This window comes from Triticum dicoccoides, chromosome 6B (genome assembly GCF_002162155.2).
Source record: "Triticum dicoccoides isolate Atlit2015 ecotype Zavitan chromosome 6B, WEW_v2.0, whole genome shotgun sequence".
Lineage (NCBI taxonomy): Eukaryota > Viridiplantae > Streptophyta > Magnoliopsida > Poales > Poaceae > Triticum > Triticum dicoccoides.
This window is the reverse complement of record NC_041391.1, coordinates 91,323,590-91,329,966: the sequence shown is the minus strand read 5'-3', so window position 1 is coordinate 91,329,966 and position 6,377 is coordinate 91,323,590.

The following is a 6,377-nucleotide window of genomic DNA, read 5'->3' as shown; positions in this document are numbered from 1 at the left end:
GACGACAAGCCTCACAAGTATGGTCGTCGATCTTATTGCATGAGAATGAAAAACTCTTAAGAATTTGATGTAAAGTGGTGGGGTTCAGGTGTCCCAAACGAGCATGCCAAAGGTCGACACCTGCGGCGAGTACGACTAGGATGGTGGAGGCGGTGGCGGAGGAGTGCACCGGATAGAGCTCGTCAGGACTATCGCAACGGTGAAGGACCATCCGAGTATGGGCATCCTTCACAGAAAAACCGACATCATCAAATTCAACGGTAATGGGATTCTCACGAGCAAGACGACGAACATACAAGGTGCATAACTAAATCAGGAGAAACAAGAATATTAGACATAGTGATAGGCATAGATGTGAAAGGAAACGAAGTATGACCAACATGTGTGATAGGTAAAGAGGAACCGTTACCAACGGTGACGCGAGTAGGAGTATGAACCAGAATGAAGGAGGTTAGAGTGTCGGGATGGGATGTCATGTGGGCGTTGGCGCCTGAGTCCATGTACCAGGCGCAACTGGTACCAAGCGCCGCCGGTGATGGGGCCGAGTGTAGTGCAGCCAAAGAAGGAGGGTCCCATGGCGATGAGACCGGCAGCGAGGCCAAGCCGCCGTAGGGCTGAACCGGGGCAGGTGGAGCATGGCCGCTGGCCATCGGCGTGGCGAGTAGAGCCGTGGAGCCGGTACCGGCCGGCTGCGGCGGCATGGCGAAGTAGGCTGGATGGCCTGCCGAAGAGAAACGACGCGGCAGACAACATCGCGGCAGCGGCGGCGATGGCTAGGGCAGGAAAAGGCAGTCGCGGCTAATAAGCACACAAGCGAGTACTAGCTAGCAAGTAGACACGCACACAGCTGGACAGATTCCAATCGGGTTGGCTACCTTGCGATTGGGCTGGCTAGCGAGGGTTAGTGCGCGGCGCTGACGAGCGAAGGATGCAGCAGTAGTGCGGGAGGTAGAGTAGCAGCAGCGACAGCGGCGGCTAACAAGCACACGTGCACGTACAAGCTAGCAAGCACACCAGCACATAGCTAGATGGATGAACATGCCTATAGTCCTCGCCATATACTGCGCGGACGTGAGCCTAGGCTGCAACTGAAGGAAGGAGAAAGGCAACGGCAGAAAAAAAGAAGAGATGAGAATATAGAAGAAATGCAGCGGCTGCAGGAGATGCAGCGGCCAAGAGATGATGCAGCAGGAGGAGGTGCGGCGGTTGCGCAAGGAGGATAGAGCGCGGCAGCGGCGGCGGTGGCGGCGCACAGAGTATAGGACGTGGCGGCGGTGGCGCACAGAGGACTTGCGGCAGCGGTGGCGGCTAGTGCAGTGGAAAGCGGCGGCAACCAGCGGTGGCGGCGGCCGGAGAGAACCGGCAGCGGCGGTGGCATGTGGCGGCGGCGGGTGGAGGGAGCAGAGGCGGCGGCGCAATGGAGGCGCGGCGGCGGCGGCTAGGCTAAGGTTAGGATCGACTTGCGATAGATACCATATCGAGAGATGGTTTGGCAATATAATATTCGTTATATTGATTGAGTGCTGGCGCACGTATATATAAATGTCGATAGGCCTCGACCTCAACTATACACAACTAAAATATGGGCCACAATATATGTGATACATGCAACACATATCTTTAGTAGAAAAACCCCTATTAGTCCCGGTTGGTGAGGGCCTTTTGTCCCGGTTCTTTAACCGGGACTAAAGGGTCGTTACTAATGCCCTAGACCTTCAATCCCGGTTCTAACACGAACCGGGATAGATGGGCCTCCACGTGACCGGTGTGCCGAGCCCAGGCAGGAGGGCCTTTGGTCCCGGTTGGTGGCACCAACCGGGACCAAAAGGCATCCACACGTCAGCATTTCAGTGGCTGGGGGTTTTTTTAAAGGGGGGGGTTGGGGGTTTTGGGGGGTTAATTTAGGTGTTTCATCTATTGTGTTATCTAGCTAATTAATAGAGAGAAGTGTCCTCTGTTATGTCAGTGCTTGGTCGACGCTACGTACTGTACATAGAGAGGCCCTCGACACGCTAGCTAGTAAGAAAATGAAGGGAACCATTAAGTACAGAAGTTCGTCATGCATACCGAGAGAAATGATCGATCGACCTCTCCTTCTCCGAGAGATTGGTCGAACAACAAGTTTTCGTATTATCTATCCGACGCTACTGGCTACATACATATACAATATGTAAGATCTCTTACAATCCCCTAGCATTTGAAATCAACTTCCACATGGTATTCTCCGGCTTTATTGATGACGTGGTCAAGAAAGAATCCCGCCATTTCCTCTTGAATTGCTTTCATGCGATCTTGTTCTAGGAGTTCATTCCGCATCTTCCATGTCTAATTTGAAGAAGGGGGTTCATACATATATATGAATGAAACTCAATAGAAATGATGGTGTAATAAAATGAAATTGTGAATATTATTGCTTATGCACTTCATATTGTCTTTTAGAGTAGCCCCGCTTATTTTTCAAAGTCGCGTTGTAGATGAACTCGCACACGTAGTATCCATAGTAATTATTCCCTTGTTCCTGCCACAAGCACTTTACGAGAAATAGAGGTCAATCAAACTGATAATGAAGCATTATAAATGGCACTGATGAAAGTATAGCTATAGAATCAACGGGAGATGCGCGCAACTAGCTAGCTAGTAGTACTTACTTTTGGGTATGTATATCGCAGCTCCTTCGGCAGTCTTGGAGCTTCTGTGGTGAATTGTTTCCAAACCCTGCAAGACAAAGAAAATAATTATTATTACTTGAGATATCAGGAAATGAACAAAAAGTTGCCGATATGGTGTGATAATGATCGATTGAACTGACTTGTTGAGCAATTTAGTCATGTCCGCATAGGTTTCGGGATCTTTTCGTCTCGAGTCTAAGGCAGTAACTAGTCCCCGCTCAAGCTTAATATCCAGAAGAACATAGTGGAAGCTGCGCATGCATGCATAACTCATCAATTACATTACTATAACCTCGCTCAAGTAATAAGGGAAACCGAATATGCACATGACAGTAACACTAACTCGAAGTTGTAAGGAAAGAGTATTAAATCTTTGTTTTGATTTTTGATCAACGATTGTAGCAAGTTGGCCTCGGCCTCTTCGGCGTGCTTTCTAACCTGAATTTCATCTATGATATTTGTGTTAATGAACCCAATATCATACATTTCTTGTTTTCTGCACTCGACGATCTTCAATCTGCATAATATAGTGAGGATAATTAATTATAAATACATGCAATGAAAGAGTTGAGCTATATATAGAGACTTAATGACAGAAATAGTACTTACAAACAGTAGCAAAAGACCGTTAATTTATCGAGGGCCTTTTGATTGAAGAACTCGAAGAACTCCTCAAATGGAATAGGCAACAGATTAGTTCCAACGAGGTCGTGCTCCTCTTTAATTCTCAGATACAAAGTATTCGTCCCCCCAGACTCTCTGCAGGTTTTCATGTACCAATTATGGAATCTTCGCATCATCGTTGTTAGAGATTTTTCATCTTTGACGAGAGGCTTCTTGTACTCGTATCTGTGTTCGTCCACCTCCAAGAAATCAAAATTTACATCGTCGGGCGGGTAATCTGCAAGATTGCTATAACCGGGCACCGTCCCCGGAGCATTAGCGACGATGTCGCCGCTAGACACATTGAGCGGGGGGCACGATTGATTTGCTTGTACGCCGAGCTGAGCAAAAATTTTCACAGCTGCTCGTTCTTTTAATCTTTGATCACTGACAGTACTTCCCGACCGCTCCGCTGCGAGATATGCCTGTTCAGTAATGCGCTCATAGTTGGTTCTCGGTGGAGACTTTGGTGGTTTCCTCAGGCCATCGATAGTGCGCTTTGCTTTCACCGGGTCTACCTTCTCCTCCGGAGGTGGATGTCTCTTTGCTTTCAACCCTTTAAAGAAGTCCTCCACTTCGGTCCGGACGATCTTCGTGTTTTCTTCCTCGGTCCTCTCGTATGGTAACTACTCTAGAGGCTTGAGAGAAGGACCGTATCTGTATTGCCTCCTGCCTCTGCTGGCTGTACTACTTGACGCCGGAGCAGATGGAGCAGCTGCGGCGTCTATCTTCTTTCGTGCTTGCTTACGAGGCGGAGGAGAAGGACTACGACGCGCCGGAGCAGCCAGGGCGGTGGAGGGTCTCTTCTGCCCTTGCTGGCGACGCGGAGAAGGAGGAGGCCGCTGGCTGCTCGGGCGCGCTGGCGCAGGCGGAGAAGGAGGCGGAGTGCCTCCACGCACCGGAGAAGGAGGCCGAGTGCCCTGATCATCACTCACCGAAGGAGGAAGCGGTGGAGGAGGCGGAGTGCCCTGACTCACCGAAGGAGGAGGAGGAGGCGTCCAGTTCGGAAGCTTGATGAGCTCCTTCCGCCATAGGCATGGAGTCTTCAGAGCAGAACCCAGCCGAGTCTCCCCTTCACCGGTAGGGTGGTCAAGCTGGAGGTCCTCAAATCCCTCCGTTATTTCGTCCACCGTCACCCTAGCATATCCTTCTGGAATTGGAAGACAGTGAAACGTTGCGCCGGGTTCAGAAGGTCGAACTTGGCCGACAGCCGCCTTGACTTTTAAGTTTTGCCATTGCGTCATAAGGTGGCAATTTTGAGACTCCGTGATAAAATCCATGGGGTAGCTAGCAGGAGCCGTCAAGACATGCTCCAGCTGAAGTAGCTCCATGGAAGCCACGCTGCTTCTCCACTGAGATGGCGGGGTAGCTTTGGGGGAAGCTTCGGCAGGTCGTTTGTTGTGATCTGCTTCTCGTTCCTCTAGCCCTTGTACCCTTGCGTGCAGCGCCTGCCGTTGGCTATGCTCCACTTTCTTCCTCCTCTCCTGGCATTTGTAACCGCCTGCATTTGGAAAACCATCCTTCCATGGAATGGAGCCTGGCATGCCTCGTGTCCGTCCAGGCTGCTCAGGATTCCCAAGGGCAATTGTGAGCTCGTCGTTCTCCCTGTCTGGAACGAACGTCCCTTGCTGCGCTGCATCGATATAGTGTCGAAGCATGTTGACTGGTATTTTCAGTTGCTCGTCTGTCCAACGGCACTTCCCTGATACATGGTCCAAGGTTCCGCCAGCCCCGAAGAACCAACTCCGGCAATGGTCTGGCCAGTTCATTGTCTCTGGTTCGATCCATTTATCAAGCAGATCATTCTCAGCCTTGGCCCACTTAGGCCGGGCTTTGAGGTAGCCACCTGACCCCGTGCAATGGTGAAACTTCTTCTTCGCAGCATTTTGCTTGTTTGTCGCCGACATCTTCTTACTCTTTTCCGATGTCTTGTGGGCCACAAATGCGGGCCAATGATATCTGATCTTCTCATATTTGCCGATGAATTCTGGTGTCTCTTCTTTGTCGACAAACTTTTTTAGCTCTTTCCTCCACAAATCCAGAGAAGCCAGTTATAGAGCAAATGCGTTCTTTGTCCGGATGGGTTAAATCGGTTCGCCGTCGCGCGCGATTGTTGTGATCTCAAACCTTTCATCCGAGCTCAACTTTTTCTTTGGGCCTCGTCTCCTTACCGAAGTTGTGCTCGATCTGGAGGGCTAGAAAAAAGAAGAAAGATGATAGTTAATTAATATGTGTACATATACCAAAACAATGAATGCATCAATTAGCTAATCACAAAAGGCTTAACTAATATATATACCTAGCCAGACTCGGTTCGGTCACCGGAGCCGTCATCACGGTCTCCTTCTTGCACCGTCATTGGGTCACCGGAGCCGTCCTCATGGTCTCCTTCTTGCACCGGCATTGGGTCAAAGGAGCCATCATAATCATAGCCTGCTTCTTCACCCAGTCCTTCCAGACCATCGGTGTCCTTCAGAAACGAGAAGACGGCATCACTTCCTTGTGCGATTATGTCCCCCAACATCGCTTTTGTTGCTTCGTCTCATGGGGTGTCCATAGTTTCTACAAATATTTACAACGTGGCAATTATTATTCAAACATGAAAGATATGGATATATTAGTGGCAAACGTAGAACTAGCTAGCTAATCACAGTAAGGAATCATATTAATTAGTGGCCTCGATGCTGCTTCTCTAGGGTTTGGGGTGGCCTCGACAACGCTTCAAGGGGGTAATATCGACAACGATGAGATACATACACGGGGAAATAATGTTATCGGGGAGGGGGTATATCGACCCCCCCCCCACGTGTTGAAGTTATCGGGAGGGGGTATATTGACCCCCCACCCCCACGTGTTGAAGTTATCGGGAGGGCTTTATATCGACAACGACGACATACGTACATGGGAAAATAATATTATCGGGAAGGGGGTATATCGACCCCCCCCACATGGTGAAGTTATTGGGAGGGGTTTATATCGACAACAATGACATGCGTACATGGGAAAATAATAGTAACGGGGAGGGGGTATATTGACCCCCCCCCC